The sequence below is a fragment of the Euprymna scolopes genome, chromosome 1 (assembly GCF_053919585.1).
Source record: "Euprymna scolopes isolate OS-2025 chromosome 1, ASM5391958v1, whole genome shotgun sequence".
Classification (NCBI taxonomy): Eukaryota; Metazoa; Mollusca; class Cephalopoda; order Sepiida; family Sepiolidae; genus Euprymna; species Euprymna scolopes.
In genome coordinates, this window is record NC_136482.1 from 105,322,297 (window position 1) to 105,340,569 (window position 18,273).

At 32.7% G+C, this 18,273-nt stretch overlaps 1 protein-coding gene across 5 annotated transcripts in view; it reads right to left on the minus strand.

The window, feature by feature from the left end:
• Positions 1–18,273, minus strand: part of LOC145263121 (protocadherin-7-like) — a 391,269-nt gene that overhangs the window by 234,683 nt on the left and 138,313 nt on the right. For all 5 annotated transcript variants that reach the window (XM_080120396.1, XM_080120104.1, XM_080120197.1 and 2 more), the window contains exon 2: positions 13,912–13,940. The gene's annotated coding sequence lies outside the window, so the exon portion shown is untranslated. The remainder of the gene's footprint in view (positions 1–13,911; positions 13,941–18,273) is intronic.

Here is an 18,273-nt window from a genome sequence, read left to right on the forward strand (position 1 = left end):
ATCTGGCGAACCAAGTGCATAAAAAGATACAGACACGCAAGCTTTAACGGACGGTTAGAATCTTAAAAAACATCTCTCGGTTTCATTTTCTGAAATAGCAGATAAATCCCTAACATCCGGTATAATGCATTATCTTCAGCAAAAATTAAAGATAACAAATTGACATATTTCTATCAGAGCACGGCTAAAAAGAATATTAGTATTTTTTTTTTTATTATTTTGAATTAGTGTGAGGCTGCGAGTGCGGTTTAGTCTCCCTCAATTTTAAAATTTACAGAGAAATAATAATGTATCTGTGTTACACACTGTTGCCTAGGATACTAACGAAAAATTTGTAATAACTTCATTAGTTTAGAATTGAACTCACATATACATTATTGACGTTCAAGCTTGCGCACGAGTCCGCTTAAAATAAGGTGACTCCAAATTTGATAACATTTGTATTTCTTTCTGTATTTATCCTATTTTTGTTTTATTTTTTTATTTTTTTTTTCGCTGTTTTGAATGTTGTGGGCGCCGATTTTTGAGTGTTCAACCTGTAATTGATAACGTTCATATTAAACATTCATGTGGCCGCGTCTCTTACTGGATTGCCTAGAATGCATGTATTCCATAAATTGTAATTTTCGGTTCATTAGTATAAGTGTGGAATCGTTTATGTGTTTGTGTCATCTACAGAACAACTGTTTCACTGTAACACAACCTTTCAGTGTTTCGAGCCAAGATAGAAATTCATACACATATGCATAGCTTTGTGAATGGTAAGAAAGAACGCGCAAAAACATGTTTTATTAAAACATGATTCACAATAATATAGTTTTTAATTTAAATAAGAGGACCAAACATTTAAAGGATAAACAATTATCAAAACTAATCATGCTAGTCCTATTTTATTAAACTGAAATAGCGTACATATTATGTTATCGGTGAACGTAATGTACCAGTAGCTCTGATAAGAGCTAAGCACGGCTTGTCGATTTTAGAGTTAAAGTCGTAGTCATACTGCTATTAAAACTTGATTTAAAATTATGCATGACAAAATTTAAGTACGAATGTGTTGTAGTATATTGTAGAAGTTATTTAACGAAATGAACTGTTAGGATTTATATAGTGTTTAAATATATCCTTTAAGGTCGTGTGAGTACTTCAACATAAGAATTGAACTGACGTTAAACAAATCCTAACCCATGTAAGCTTCAACCGCTGTCCCATCGACGAATTGTTGCATCCTTCTGCCTGTTCTACAAGTATGTTAATGATGAATGCTCCGACGAACTGCAAGAACTTGTACCCCCTCGATGTTAATATCCCCAACAAACATGACAAGAAGCTAAATCCCACCCCTACACAGTAGAGATCCCTAGATGTAAGATAGCTTTCTACTCTAGTAGTTTCTTCCCCAGAACTGCGAGACTTTGGACTTCCCTTCCGGGTCCCTGCTTCCCCAACTTTACTGACATGCAGAAGTTCGCGTGTAACGCGAACCGACATCTTGATGCCCAACTCCCTACATAGTACCTCTGTAGCTTATGTCCCTGATAGTAGCCCCCTACATTAAAGTGGCAACGTGTCTTGTTTGCGATGAAAATGTCAAAAAAACAAACAAAGAAAAACTCTAAACAAACCCATCTTATTTCGGCAAAAGTCGGTTGTCTTCGGCTCTCATTCGACTCCCACCGTTCGTATTAAGATCTGTTTATGTCACGACTGTCTTACGACTGTAAACCTTTGAATAGTAATTCCTAAACTAAAAGCATTTCGTTTACGACACTCACAAAAACACATTCTGCGTAAATCATCTTAGAAGTGTGTGTGTGTGTGTGTGTGTGTGTGTGTGTGTGTGTGTGTGTACGTGCGTTTGTGTGTCAACACTATGGTATTTTTTGCAAGTACAAAACTTGGAAAAAACAGTGAGAAATCAAGTGCTTGAGACTGGCGCTATATAGTAAAAAAAATAATCATTTAAATGCTTAAGTATTTGCTCGAAACTAAGTATGGGAGATACACTGAATGAAAATACTCTTGGCTAAATTCAAATTAAATCACTACTCGCTGAAACCAACTTCCACCCTCATACATAGATACGTTCTAAAATATGGGGAAGAAAAAAATTACCTCGAAAGCAGTCTTAAAAACAAAGAACATAGCAACGGAAATTTACGCAGAGGAAAAAAAATTAAGACCTGAAGTTAGCAAAAAAGATAAAAACGAACTAAAAAATATGGCGGAAATAAGAAAGAGGCACAAAAATGGCGAATCTCATCTGCTTTTAGTGTGTCGTGATTTAGAGAGCAAATATTTGGCGGGAAAATAGTTTTATTGAGTTTCCTGCGATAAACGAAGGAAACGAAATGGGCTATGGGTGTGAGCGAGGAGAGAGGGAAGAAAGAAGAGGTAAAGAAGGATATAACGTATGCGCATAGAAACAAAACCTCATCCATAAATGAATCGGTAATTTTTGCCGGCACTTTAAAAGAGAAAGACAAAAGAACCAAAAATAAACAGCCATCTAACTCTATAAAGACGATTGTATGTAAAGAAGTAAGAAATAAAAGTTCAACGGACAAAAAAAACAAAAACAAAAAAACAAAGAAAAAACATGTTTATAATAGAAAGAGAAAAAGAAAAAAATGGGCATGAACAATCAGATAAATACATACATATGAGTGGAAAATAAAAAAAGGGTTTAGAAGAAAAACGGTATTGACCTTTTGACTTGAATCAAAGTGTTGTATCTGTTCGAATGTTGCAATGATTTTTCTATCCTCGGTTATTGATGTAGTAATTATTTTAGACAGGTCCAATTCATATTTTAGTCCTCGTCCTGAGTGGTCCGAACTGGAAGAGCTAGATTTTTCACAAATAATTAACCTTGTGTTTAACTGTGTCCTCGTGGGGGGGCCAAATAAATAGAAGGGTTATTATTAATTATTTATATACATAGCGCATCGTTTTCTTTGTATCATAGTGATTTCTTAATTTTCTTTGTGTGCAAACAGCTTAGTAATATTTCTTACTTAACCTACCTTTCAATTTCCAGAAAAAAGTACGCTTTCTATGAGAATGCCTTCATTGAGAGTCTATAGTGGGGTAATGTTCGCGCAATCCTCAACTGCAAATCTCCTAAATGCGTTGTTGGAGTGTAATAATGCCAACAAAGATAACGACTGGTTTTATATTGGAGTTAACTTTCTCCTAAAATTACACGAGGCGGAACGAGAAAAGTGTCGCCCTAAAGAAAACAACACTACAGCTTTATATAAAAAATTTTATTGAAAAAAATCAATTCAGGTAACTTTATTATGTACAGTTGATTTCTAATGTAGCCGCTTATAGTAGAAATCACCGCCTCCATACGCGTTCGGAACTGGTAGCATTCCTTTTCCACAAGTGAGAGCTCGGCGAATAATCGGCGGATTGCGGCTTGGATGGTGTGAGAGGTCATGTTGTTGATGTTCTCGACGAAAGTAGTCCAGCAGATTCAGGTTAGGGGAGAAGGGGGCCAGTGAGAAAGGGTACAAAGTTGAAGCATTCCTTCTGAAGCCAAGTCTAGGTTTCTTTGGACTTGTGGGCCGACGCCGAGTTCTGCTGCCACATCCAGGGTCTGCTAACAGTCAAACAATTGCACCAGGGTGTTATCATACTCTTCGGCACATCCAGGTACACTTTGATGTTGACTTTCAAGCCGGCTTCCAAGATGTGAGGTGGCATGATGTGACCCTCAGTTAAAACCACAACAAAGAACAAAACCGTGGCCGGAAAATTTTTCATCACCCTGAACACGTTCCTGTTATTTGTGGCAAGCCAGCGATGCATTTTGAAAGTGCTGGCAATGATCCTGTTGTCATAACTTGGATAGGTATAGAGTATGAGTTTTACAGCGGCGCATCTGCGATCTTGCTCGTTGAACATTATGTCACTTTCAGACATGATACAAGGCTGCTATCGTTCTTGGGATTTGTACACAACTGACAAAATAGTATATGGTTAACAAAAAAAAAACGAAAGCCGGTTTTTATTAAACGGAAATGGAATCGTGTTGTCTTTTCTAGGGCGACAATTTTATCGTTAAACCTAGGGTGCGTGTATATATATATATATATATATATATATATATATATATATATATATAATTGGACAACATTCTTTCATTTATACAAGTTTATTTAAATATCACCACTAAACTGTATATTCTTTTATTTATTCATTTTTGAATATACCGACTAACTTTTCCGCATTTTCCGACACAGAGTAGAGAAACTCGGCAAATATACTAACGTACTAACACACATGGCTCGTCCATAAATACTGTAATATTGTGATTGCTGATTGGTTAATTGCCTGATCAGATAATGCTCCTATAAATATTTGAGTACGCCGTCCGAACCCCTAACCCAGCCCTTGTGTTTGATGTTCGTTTTTTTCTATTTTTTTTTTTTTGGTTCGAATCAGCAATGGCTCAAAGATATTAAAATTTCCGCTTACCCATTCTTGAAGCATTGCTCATTCGAACACAAAACCGAGCATCAACCGATAGCCAGGGTTTGGGGGTGTGGACGGCGTACTCAAATACTTATAAACGCATTATCTGATCAGAAACTTCACTGATGAACAGTAACTATACCTCAGTAACTGCAGATGCCCAATTCGTGTAGAAAAATTAAAGTATGTTTTGCGAATCTCTCTACGACGGAAAACGCGAAAAAGTTAACCCGCCATATTGAAAAAAATGATAAAAAAAAGAAAAAGAATATGCAGAGTTTAGTGCTGATATTCAACCAAACCTATATATATATATATATATATATATATATATATATATATATATATATATGTGTGTGTGTGTGTGTGTGTGCGTGTGTGTGTGCGTGTGTGTGTGCGTGTGTGTGTAAAATGAGGCAACTTGATTAAACGTTCAAGCACTTTAAGTGATGATTGAAGCTTGACTGTTTTTTATAGTTGGGAATTCATATCATCATGTCATCGTCAACACGACTCGAAGTCAAATATTAATGTTTATATAAACACAACTAACCGAAGTGTGTTGTCCTCGTGGTATGACAAGTATTGCATACAAAATATGTGTGTGCGTAAATGTGTATACATATATCTCAGTTATTTGTGTATGTGTGAGGAATTGTGTAGTCTAAAATAGAAGATTTGGATAAATACTAACACCGGTGCACATGAAGTTTAATAATAATAACAATAATAATCATAATAATAATAATAATAAAATGAATTTTAATAAGCCTATTTTATTGCGTAAACATTAGGGCAAAAATTTGATTTTATTTATTAAAATTTAAACATTGCAAAATAATAACATATTAGACGGGGCATTGCTTCGGATGATAGGTAGGGAGATACGCTGTAGTTATTCGAGGCTCGTCCTACATGTGGCTTTTATCCGTTCAAAGCCTTGTTTAGATCACGAATTATCGATACCAATAATCCAATACTTTCTGTTTGAGACAGAATATTAATTAACACAGTCAGTTATTGAGTTGTATTTCTTGTTTCTTTTTATTTTGACTTCATCGAACTGAGCTATATTGTCGAATTCTACAGCAGATTCCGTAGGTTTTGATAATATGAAAGGGTCAAAGCAAGTAACATCACATATACGTGGCTTTCCGGCTTTGGAAGAAAACAGTATACGTCAGCGACCATCGCCATGGTCTAGTCGAGGCTAACCGACTCAAGAATTGATGGAAATCCGGAAGAATCGAAATCTTGTGCAACTACCAAAGTCCGTACGGAATTACGAAACAGATATCCATGTTGAATTTGCAGAAGAGGAAGTGGAAGGCAGGCAATTCGTTTTCTACTATCTATTTTTTACTTTTTTTTTTAAATTTAGGTTTTGCTGTGGACAAGGCATTTTACCAGATGCGAATACATTCACCCGCTATCTCAAATAGTCAAACAGCGATATAATTTGAAAGATTCTAACCGTCTATTTCAGTGCACTTCTTTGTGTCTCTTTTATTTGGGTCACCGAGTATATCGTTAGAAAATTTATGAAATTATTATCCGAATGTTCGTTTGTTCCTATAATTATTAAAATGAAGATCATTTAAGATTCCAATATTTTTCCTAGTGCTCAGAAGATCATGGTATTTCGTTATAGTTTCTCCCTCAGCTATTTTAACCAACCAATGGGGAGATTAACTTCTAAGGCTGCTTCTTTCATTTTCTTGTCTCATGGTAGTTTTAACAGCTACATTTGTCTCTGCAGAAATGGCAGGAATTAAAATGTTTATGCATTTTTAAATCATATTACGTTGTGGGTGAATTCATTGAGTCCGATTGAATTAGAACCCGAGAAGACGGTTGTCAACCTTCTTGCCCGTTATAAGACTTATGTCCCTTTTCGCCCGAAACAGGAACTTGATATCCGTGGAATATATTTACTTGGAGCAAAGCAACGTTGTCATTTCAAAATCGAAGTGTTTCTTTTTATTCATGTTCCACGTCGAAGATATCGATCTGTAAAAGAACTATATTTCTTGTTGCATTTTCAGATGGATGTTTTATTTTGCTTTGTTTTTATTTTCCATTATATTGCATTTTCATTATATTGTGTTTGAAGAAATAGGAACATTTTTTTTTCGTTTCTAGGATTATGAAGAAATAGCAAAATATATTCATCGCGTGCACACGACAGAGAAAAGTAAACAAGACGAACATGATTGAAAAACAAAAAAGAAAGCCTCCGAGATTCCTAACATAATTATAATACCAAGTAGCAAACAATGGAAAAGCCGATATAACGGATGCAGGCAAGACGAAACAATCAATTTTAGAGGTAGACTAAGTAAATTAAATTCTTGTGCAAGGTGGCCATATATATATATATATATATATATATATATATATATATATATATATATTATTTTATACAAAACCATGTTTATTTGCGCGTCCATATATACACATTTGTTTATAGATGCATATACGTCAGAATAGAAACGCGTGCATGCGTGTATGTCGGAATAAAAGAGTGTACATGTATACATGTAAGAATATAAGGGCATAAATACGGTATGATTAACTATTATTATAGCAATAAGATCACGTGACGACCAGGATTGAATGTAGAACCGCGTCTTATTTGCGCTTAATTCCTAACCCCGTATTACTCTTTGTATTCATATCTTTTGTATTTCAACATATTCAATTTTGTGCGTGGGAAGGAGTGACGCACTCAGGACTTATTTAGTAATAGGGAGCCTACGTAATCTGATATGACGTGAAATAAATGTCTCCATCCTTTTTAAATACGTGATATGCATGAACCAATGAATACCCCGCATCCTACACGTATCATTCTCTAGTGATATTTTTTCTTATTTTGTTTTTGTTAATTACTTTAATTTTCACGTTATAAATTTTAGATAATTAAAACGCTTTCCTTCTTTTGAACAGATATAACGCGCGACGCAATCCCAATATGCGGACCATCTTTTGATCAAGATGAAATATGCTTAATAAGATACTTTCGAGAATTGGACAATGTCAAAACTTTGTTAATTCACTGCCCGCATAGCAGCAGCCGAATAGCGCAAAGGTTAGAAGCTCCGACTGCTGTTTGGGCGGTCGGGTTTCGATCCTGGCTTGAGGTAGTTGCTTGTCTAGCCGCACTGATGAGCTGTGAAACAGTGAAACAGTACTCGCTATGACTATATATATATATATATATAGAATTATAAAGCAAAGTGTCTCCGTTGCATTTAATAATATTTGCTTGAATATATATATATATATATATATATATATATATATATATATATATATATAATTGTGGATGACCTTACACGAAGCTTTTATCACTTTAAAGAAATCATCTTTGTAGATTTTGGACAACTTATTTGTCTGCACCTCGTAAGTAAATGTCCGAACGAAGAATCCATTTAATTTATATGTATATTATAAAGTTAAAAATAAATTAAAAGTAAAAATGTTTGTGTGTGTCTGTGTGTGTGCAACCTAGAAAATAAAATCTTTAAAAAAAACACGAATCTAATATTTTGTCAATAACAAATGAAATTATGAGGGTGGTGCAAAAATAATGTCGTTTTTGTATATAAAGAACTTAAGAAAACGACAGTATTTAAATTCAAACTGATTCGAAAGTTCTTAAGTCTACAATAAATATGGTAACAGCATGCATTAAGTTCTGGAAAAAATTAAGTCAGAAACTAGAAAAGGATCTCAACTAGAACCAGAAAATACAAAGTTTATTTTATTAGAATCATTTAATAATAAATATTTAATTATTATTCGTTTAGTATACATTTCATCCTAACGATAAATGTTCAAACGAGTCGCACTATTCGAACACCGAACCGGAGTTAAATTTAACTCAATGCCAAGTAATTTAATCGATGAATCCATTTCAGAACGTTAAAAAACGAAAGGAATAAACATTCTTCATGTTAAGTGAGACGGATAAACATGAATCGGTTTAATGTTCCACCCTTATATACGTATGATGGTTCTATAAATGGGATATCATGTCTATCGCCATTTAATAACATTGGCAGCATCCGCCCGGATGAATTGAAATTGTAACACATTATTTAAACAGAGACGACCACGACAAAAATATACCATATATAAGTTTAGATATGTTGATCAAATAAACATTAACACATTTCAAAATTGCTCTGTACAAAGTCTAACCTTGTAACTTTCACGAGAATGAGTAGAACGAAATTATATATATATATAGTCATCCACATACAGTACCGTTTCGCTGTTTTCAGTTTATGAGTGCAGATTATATATATATATATATATATATATATATATATATATATATATATATATATATATATATATAAATGGAAAAAGGGAGTAACTAAAATGAATCTCTAATTGAAGTTTGTTTAGGATGAGTTCAGTAATTTTCGAAAAAGTCATCCCGTGCGTATGTTTAGTAGGCATATATATATATATATATATATATATATATATATATATATATGTGTGTGTGTGTGTGTGCATGTGTGTATATATAAACCTCAAATGTTATAAAGATAATAGAACAGTACGTAAACTTTTCTCTCACACATATTATGAGAGAGAGAGAGAGAGAGAGAGAGCTGTACGTATTAATAATTATATATATATATATATATATATATATATATATATATATATATATATATATATATATATATATATATGAAGAGCGAAAGTCATGTACGTATTATTCGTATGCGTGTGTTTTCTATTGAAGGTTACTGTTGGGAAGAGTTGTGTGCCAAAGAATTAATCATGAATTTCAGGTAAAAGCGAGCGAATGTCTATTGCAGATGGGTGAATAGGTATGTATGTCCTCGAGATAGGATCAAGTCGTGCAGTATGTGCAACGAGACTCGGCGTCTGTTGGTGTCAGCATTTGTTCTGGAATCTCACCAAGAAACATGTTCGACTATATAGGCCGCTGATTGGTTTGGAGACAGCGCAGTCCAAGAGGTTATCCTATTATCGACGAATGTATAGAAAAATAATAGATTTTAAATTGTCTGAGAATCAAAGATTATGCATTGTTAGTATAAAAAAATGTATATTTAATATATATATATATATATATATATATATATATATATATATATATATTATATATATATATATAATTCCAGGTTAATATTTTTCAGAGGTAAAACAACCAATTTAACGAAGTACATACAAGATAGCTAAACACCGAAGTAGGGCAAGATATGTTTTTCATAAGAATTTATATGCCACTACACATTCATGAGCATATATAATGTATTTATTAGCCAAAGTTACATCCCGTTGACATAGAATGAGTGCTTTATGCTAAATTTGTTTGAACATTGTTAAGTTCGTTCTGATTTTTGCATCAAACGGATACTATACTACTTACTTGGTACCATATTATAACCAAGGTTTATAGAAAAGTCGTTTATTCATATTTGTCATAGATAATTTATGCGCACTATCTTTAGAAACATGTCAAAATGCTAACAAAGAGAAGCATTCCCATTTTCAGTGACAGCAGTGCTACTCTAACGGCACATTTGGTCTTTAAGGGGTTTCAATTCTTGGAACACTAACTAAATTTCTTAAATCATATATATATATACACACACACACATATATATCTATACACACACATATATATCTATATATACACACATATATAGATATGTACACATATATATACACATATATACACACACATATATGTATATATATGTACACACACATATATATATACATATATATATATACACACACATATATATATACACATATATATATATACATATATATACACACATATAGACACACACACACATATATATACACATATATATACACACACATGTATATATATATATATATATATCAGTTTTTAAAGAATATTTAATAGGGCTTTGAAATAATATTTGGAATTAAACACCTAATCTTTTGTGGATTAAAACGATTTGAAATGCTACATAGAGAAATCGACTCCAAACACTTGAAGAATTACAAAAAGAAAAAGAAAGCAATGATTGTGAACAGATACCATATGTAGAGTATTACTGCAATTGAACGTGTGTGTGTATGTGGAAGCATCAGGTCACAAAGAGTAACAAGCGTTTTAAACTTCTAATACTACTCTACATTTGAAGAAGCCCATGAATGCTAGGTTATTAAAAGTATCACCTTGCTGTGGATCTTTGTTAAGAATCTTCATATGGGAAGACATTAAAGATGTTTCGCAAGGATATCATAAATCAAGTAAAAAAGAAATTACTGGCTAAGCCAGCAATATTTAATGTTTAACTTCAGAAATGTAGAAATTCCAATGTTTTCTCATAATAGTGCAGATTGGAAAGGCATATCATATTATTTTGTCTGATATAATAATGGACGTTGCATCCCTATATATTTATGTATTTATTGGTTTCATTTCAGAATTACACTGAATTTTCTTTCTTTATAGTTTCTACATTCTGCATAATTTCGTAGAATTTAATATAAAAGCACATGGATATATATATATAATATATATATATATATATATATATATATATATATATATATATATATAATACTACATAATCACGTTGACACACCGGTTCTCGTCAGATCACCGAACTTAAGCAAAGTTGAACCTGGTCAGTACCAGATGGGTGACCATTGCGAAAGGCTAGGCGCTGCATGAGCTTTCCGCTTATCTCGGCATTGTTTGCAGTTGTCCTGAACCTCCACTTGCCATTGGTATTCAAAAATGTCGACTCAGGAGAGGTGTGGTTAGAGATTGTGCAACTCTTGCCACAAAAATTTCACGCGCAGCCTTACAGTAGATATCCCTATTCTGTCAAGACTGAAGGAAGCCATTATATAAGTGACTGTCCATGTGTGTGAGAAAAGTCTCTACCAAACTCCTCTCTGAATATTTGGTATACAGAGTAAAAATGTGATATACATGGTATTTGGACCTGTAGCACACTTTCGCTTTGAGATTTAGACGGCAAAGATTGCTTCTAGGGGGTCTAAATTGAAAACAAACAGTTGATTTTTGCGGGGTAAGTCGAATAAAACATTACTAATGCTATTACTTTTGCACATGCGCAAAATTAAATATTCATGGCTCAAAGTCGCTTAATTTTTAACTTTTCGTATTCATCTATCGTTAGCTCAGGTGATAATAACGCTTAAGTGATAAATTACAACTACGAATGAATTAAAATATAATATTCATGAATGTTTCACGACCAAGCAACGCAAGACAGCCTACTAGTAAATATACAAAGTAAAAAACAAAAAACAAACAAAAAAAAACATTACATTGGAATAGAAACTAATGAATGCAAAAGATCTCGGACAAACAAAGGCTTCAATTTCTTATTTGAGAGGGGCTAGATCTATATAATAAAGTAATCTTTACTTTTCCCACATCAATACAGTTTCAGTAGAAAAATAAACGAACACTTCCTAAACCAATTTTTAGTCAGTGCATATACGAACCTACTAGTTAATTATAAAATGTACTAATTTCAATAATTTTTCGGCGATTCCTGGTATTGTCGATCACCAGAATTGGACTAAGTTTCTAATACATAGTTGGTGGTTTTATTTTACGGCATATTATCCCTTTTCTGGTTATTTAATGCAGAATCCAGTCATTTTTTAAAAGAATTTATGTGTGAAGTTCTTTGTATCTTCAAATATGTTTTCATGGTGCTTTGTTTGGTTGTTTTGCAGAGAAACACTGTTTCTTTTTTACTTTGTAGAACATGATTAGTTGCTGCGAAGAGAAACTCCTATAAGAGATTTCTTGGCCTTCGGGCCAAGATCAAAGCGTAGAATCTGTTCTGATACTACACTTCAATTTTTTGTTCTCTGTCAGTGGAGGAGACATCATTCACGACTGAGACAATTTTTTATTCTTGTCTCTTTTCCCCCGATTAAAAAAAAGGTCTTAGTATTTAACTCTGTCCTCGTGTGTAGGCAAAGTAAATAAGAACACATGGGTTTTGTGTATTTTAGGTCAGGAGGATAATATCTTTAGACTGCCTGATTTGGTAGCACCAGACCAGGCACCGGGATTAATGCCAAATGTTAGAAACAAGGTAGTCGATAGGTACATTTCTGAGAGTCGGTATTGTGAAAATAAAACAAAATGTTGAAAGTACATGTTATTAGGAGAAAGAACACTTTAGAGAAAACGATCACGTTAGAGACGTGAATGACGCTGGAGAGAATGTTCAGGAAGACGACTACGTGACATACGTCATAGTCGTAACGACAAGTAACGCGTGGCGGGAGGATGAAAACTGAATGTCCTTGTAAACCAAAAAGCTGAGTTGAAGTTCTTTTTTATTATTTGTCTACTTTGCAAATGAGTCTACAAAGTGTTCGGTAGCGTTATAATTATACTTCATTTCTATGAAGATATATCAAATGCATGCATGTGTTCTTCGTAAATATGTCTAATTCACGAGTATACATTACGTGTATGTGTGTATGTGCATTTCTATACGTATTTTATATGTATTCGTGGGGTTATTTAAGTATATATATATATATATATATATATATATATATATATATATATATATATATATATTATGGAATAAATTTATTTACACGTGCATTACGTATGCGAAAATGTATTTCATATATATCCCGATCTAAATGCCCGCATATAAAGGGCAGATTTTATCTAATAAACGATTATAGAATGGTGAAAGGATTTAATCGAACATCCAAACTGTCACAGGAAAAGATTTTTAGATTTTGCTTTTAAACGACTTTCTTTGCCAAAGCGTCGAGACAAATGCGAGACAAGAAAGTGTGTCTATTAATAAGCATACACAACTCGAATATCAAATATGAATAACTTGGCATTTTCACCATATATATTTAGAGTGGCCATGCTTTGCACACGCTGCGAACCGGAAGTGTGTGATAGACCTAATGGATGACGCTACAGATTGTGAAATTGGCTTTAAGTTGACAATAGGAAGTGTTTCACTTGTAGCAGAGCGCGTGTGAAAATATCAGCAGGAGCTGTAGGATAGCTAGCTTGCGAAGATATTAGCAACAGTAAAAAAAACAAACAAATAAGCAAACAAACAAACACACAAAAAATGTCAAGTAACGGTAATAAGTATCTTTTGCTTAAACAAAACAAAAACAGAGCCGGATTTATTTATTTTTTGCTTGTTTGTTTCGTTGAGATAGTATTAGGAGGCGTGGGGGATCCGAGAGTGGTTTGAACTGTAAACGGACATGTAACAGCCGCGTTACACGCTTTCACCCCTCCCAGAGAAAAGAGAACAATGTAGTATAAAAGATTATATAGCGTAACACATATTAATCAAAACTTTTTCACACATAAAAACGTACACAATATAAACATGTTTTTTATGTACTCACTTGTAAGACTCGTTCACATCTTTTTCAACCTATTAAAAGAAAATAAAAAGGAAAATGAAAAATAAACAGAAAGTAATGTTCATTATATGCTGTTTCATATCTGTAAAATAATAGTAAATGATATTGGATAAAGAACAGTTGTCTGGGTGTATGTATGATTCAATGCCTAAAAATCTACACATCAAACAGTCACATTTTATTTCTTTTTTGTCAACATCAGGTGACTAATATATAAAGCTTAGAAAAATAATTATTCAGTCTCTGGAAGTCAACTGAATAAATTTTCTCATGAGGGATTGTGCTTTTCAGTGTTATTAGGGGTTGAATCCAAATATTCAGTATCCAAAATTAAGACACCGGAAGTGGGTTTGGTTTAGCAAAATATAGCATGGGCGTCACTAAGCATAAAACAAAATACGAACCATATGGAAACACATTAAACTTTTATTTTTATATTTCTTTTTTCATATTTAAAATATTCATATGAAAATATTTTATTCCAAAAAAGTCATTTAAACTGTAAATATACTAAAACCATGATGCATTTATAATTTTAACGTGGCAGAAGATAAATAAAAAAATCTTATAGGTACCGGATTCAAAAGAATTTTTGCACCCTAGAAAGGTTCTAACAAATTACATAAAAAGATCTTTACCCTTATTCCGTATAAGGATTTCTTTTCCCTTCAACCAATTTTTACCCTTTTTAATCAAAGGACAAAAAATATCCAACTGTGCATTTTTCCACGGAACACAAATCTGTCTCTTACGTGAATTTTAGCTATTGCCTCCGTTCATCGAAACATGTATAAGACGAATTATGCTAATTATAAAATAACATGCGTATGAAGCTTCAAAAATGTAAATTCATTTTTGTTGAGCTTAATTAATTGTGAGATTTGGATTTTTATATTGAAAATATACATTAGAACAGTCTATTATAATTAAACGTATATGTACAAGTGATGGTACAATTCTGATACAATTACCGATTCTGTTCTGAATTCCTGATTGCGATTTTTTTTAAATTTCTAAATACAGAATATTGTTTATTGTGATGACGTCCTATTACTATAAAAACTCGTGTAATATGTAAATCTATTGTTGTATGAGCTATAGATTTTATTTTTATTTGCAAATAAGTATTCATTCATTTCATCAATAATAAAAGCCATGAAAAACGAAGTTTAAAAACAAACAAACAAAAGCAATAAAAGATTCGTTTATGGTACCGGAGGAAAGGCAACGAATTTTCCAAAAATATTTCGATTTTTTTAATTCCTGATGAATCATCTCAACACACACACACACACGCACACACACACACACACACACACACACACACTTATAACAAGCGGGTCTCCATGACATTTCTGTATAATTTACTGTTAATAATATTTCCTTAGGAATGAGGAATGTCCGTCAAGTCCATGAAGAAGAAATTACTCTCTTCTCGTAAAAAATATTTATAAATAAGTAAATAGAATGTCTCTGCCTTTTCTTTATTTGAAATTGTAACAATGCACTGTTTTTAACAACGAATATATTGTTTTCAAATTGTTTAAGATGTTAACAAATCAATAAAACGAATGTCACTGTTGTAAATATATTAACAATTATACTGATAACGGGACTATATCATATTTTAAACAATGCATTTTAAAATGGGTCATATTGGAAAATGTTTACCTTAGAAAGATCAGATTAATCATCGTTTATGTTGATCAACAAGATCACATCTTAATGTGCGTACAGATATGAAATCTTTAGCGTATCATATATATATATAACCTGTTAGCTCATATATGATAATCCTATGAAACTAAGGTATTTATAAGATATTGTTCAGTAAAAAGTCGGAATGTAGTATAAAAAGTTTTAGAATAAAAGGATTACATATGTTTAGCTGCCCACTAGTTCAAAGTGTAGCTTTTACAGACCACTGACAGGATCTTTCACGAAAAAAACCCGTCTAGCTGAATCCACTGTGAAAAATTTCCCCCACTCTATATCTGTGCCTAAATCAAAACGTGGATTCCATGAACAAAGGTTCTTTCTTAGAACTGCACGCCTGTGGAACTTTGTTCTGTCTGCCTGCTTCCCACCGGACTACAACTTGGATGTCTTCAAGTCCAACGTTAACAAATTCCTAATGAACCGCCCCATTAAGTAAACACTTCATCAAATCTCCACACTAACGTAATGTACTTGCAATAACCCTTATCCCTGAGTGGCTTCCGGGCCTTGATAAGTGGTGATCACTGTGAAAAAAAAAAAGATTCAGTGAATTTTCTGTCAGTGTCCCGAGGAAGATGAACTTCAAAGTAGCTGAAACATGTGTACACATATTTAAGCAAACATGTATATATAAATAATAACGTGTATCAATATATATATATATATATATATATATATATATATATATATATATATATATATATATATATATATATATAATAATTTAATAGAAGACGCAAAAATAAAGGGTAAAGTTGCATAGAAACTTCATTACATTATCAAGCGAATAAAGGTTACAGAAATAGAAATAAAGGAGCAATAAATTAATGCGATCAATACTGAAGACGAACTACTATTTTAGCTAAAGAGTGATAGGAGTAAAAATTATGTTCATGCCCTTGCTAGCAGTATTAGAACACACATAACTTGAGCCAAGTATGAATTAGATGCGAATTTTGTTGAATCCAAAAGATTGTAACTCTATCTACAGACTAAATAATAAGTATAGTTTAACCTTTACATTCTAGTACTTTTAACCATGTATATATTACTAGTTAATCTGCTTTCAGGCTTCGTATTTAATAATATCGTAAACATATTAAGCGAGGTCTTTTGACTTAAAAATAGCGTTTAATCTCTAATCTTTACGATCACTGGAAATTTCTGATAACGTGCCCGCCATAAAATTTACATAAAGCCCACTAAATCTGTCATCAGGCTTTTGAACTATGAGGCGTTCTGAGAGCATTATCTTAGTTAACAAAACAAAATCCTTTTATGAGTTGCATGACTTGCTGATAAACAGATGAAAGATAATCCATGGCAAAAAACAAAAGATGATTTGTGAACACAACAAAGATGGTCGACATTTAAGAATCGGACGCTTAGAGAATACATTTTAGAACTCTTAAATGATTTCAGTATTGCAAAGCGGCTCCAAATGCGTTCTAACGTTCATGATTCAAAGCGAAATTGTCCAATTATATCTCTGAAGGTTAAAATACTTCAGAATATGGACTTGGTTTAATATTTAATTCATCTAGAGTCACAAATTAATTTACGTACTACATACACTTATCGTTTTAGTCGGACAGCCATATTTAAACAACTTGCCGTATGCCCAATTATGCATGGAAACCATGCCTTAAAACCTTCTTTTACAAATTATGTAAGTAAGACATGCAATTTACTTTGCCAGCGGCCATTTATTTCGCTTTATTAAATGTTTATAAAGCGTATGAATGAATATATGTATACTAGGCACCGCCAAAACTGGGGGGGCAGGTCAGTACTTTTTGACGGACCGTCTTTTTAAAAAATCAGGTAATTATCCGATCAATACGAAATTTTCAGCGATTATTAGGAGAAGAATGAACTTTATAACAGTGTACTTATTTTTCATAAACGATATTTATATATATATATTTTTTTGCTTACAAAACCCCCCCTTGTTTTGAAGTGGGAACAAATATGCTTAAAATAATCATTTGAAACTGAACAAAACATATTGTGTTGTTGTAAGGGACAGAATTATAGATTAAAAAAAAAAAAAAAAAAAATTGTTTGCATACCTTATTTTGACGTCTGAATATCAGAACTTCGATTGTGTTTAATTATCCCGCTTTTGAGTTTTGAAGTGTGAAATTCGGTGAATATGTTAAGTAAAATAATTAATTTAAGTTAAGCAAAACAAAAAAAAAAATTTTTATATTTATACGAAAAAAGCCATTTTAAAATTTTTGATAAATAAATTAACAATTTTTTTTTAGCGAGCCGAATAATGCATGATCATTATTAAACAGAGCATGCTTTGAATAATCGATACAAAAAAAAAAAAATTCGATAAATATTGTGCCCTTTGTGTTAAAAATAGCATCATTTTTTTCGATCTCGTTTGAAAACGTTTGCCGCCTTTCGACTACGGTGGACCAAAAGCGCTGAAATATTTTTTTTTTATTCTGCTTTAAATTGCCCCCTCCCCCCATTTTGGGGAGCCTGGCCCCCACACACATACACATTAAAAACCAAACTCATACAAATGGTCACCCATCTGGTACTGGCCAGCCTCAGCTTAATAATACATTGAAATTTTCGTCACTGAAAAATAAGTTTTTTTGGCCTGTT